The sequence below is a fragment of the Triticum aestivum genome, chromosome 2B (genome assembly GCF_018294505.1).
Source record: "Triticum aestivum cultivar Chinese Spring chromosome 2B, IWGSC CS RefSeq v2.1, whole genome shotgun sequence".
NCBI classification, from domain to species: domain Eukaryota; kingdom Viridiplantae; phylum Streptophyta; class Magnoliopsida; order Poales; family Poaceae; genus Triticum; species Triticum aestivum.
In genome coordinates, this window is record NC_057798.1 from 788,824,436 (window position 1) to 788,825,204 (window position 769).

Consider the following 769-nt stretch of genomic DNA (forward strand, 5'->3'; position numbering starts at 1 on the left):
GATACATGAAAGATCTCACACGTTCAACTCTTACTGATTGTTTGTGATTTCTCGGCCAATTGCACTTGTTTGCTTTAGGAGGATCATGTGCGATATGCGAACTTAGAGCATGGTTGGTTTGATACCAAAAATTGGCATGCAATCATTTGACAAATGCCAAATATTAGCTATTGCTTGGTTGGTTACCATGTTTATTTGCCAATCACACAAGAAGTTGTCAATTTTTTGCAATTTTTGATATTGCCAATTGTTGGCTTGCCAAGTATTGACAATGCCAAATGTTGGCATCAAACCAATTATCCTCTTAACACACGAAATTTTTTCGTAGACTGCACAAGCAGCCCCATCGTAAGGCGATAATTCAGAACTGTGTTTGTGATAGGAGATTTTAACCATGTGCGCATGCAGCCCCTATCGCACACCATTGTAAGGTGACAATTCCGAACTGTGTTTGCCATAGGAGATTTTAACCATGTGTGATGGACGGGCTCTACACTCGTGAACATTCCCGCCGACAAAAATTTCAAGGCGGGAATCTAAAGAAAAAACAAGGATGAAAGTCTAGTCTAATCACGTGTAAAGGATGTGAGATACTCCCAAGGTCACCTTCTCACCTAATCGAGCAAGTAAGCAAAGCAAGCAAGCACACTACTCCATCTGGCAAGCAAAGCAATCATATAGAAACAGCGCGTACGTACCATGTTGAACTACTCAATAAGTGACATATATATAAGACGTTTTTACAGAGGTAGTAGGTGTTTTATAAGTT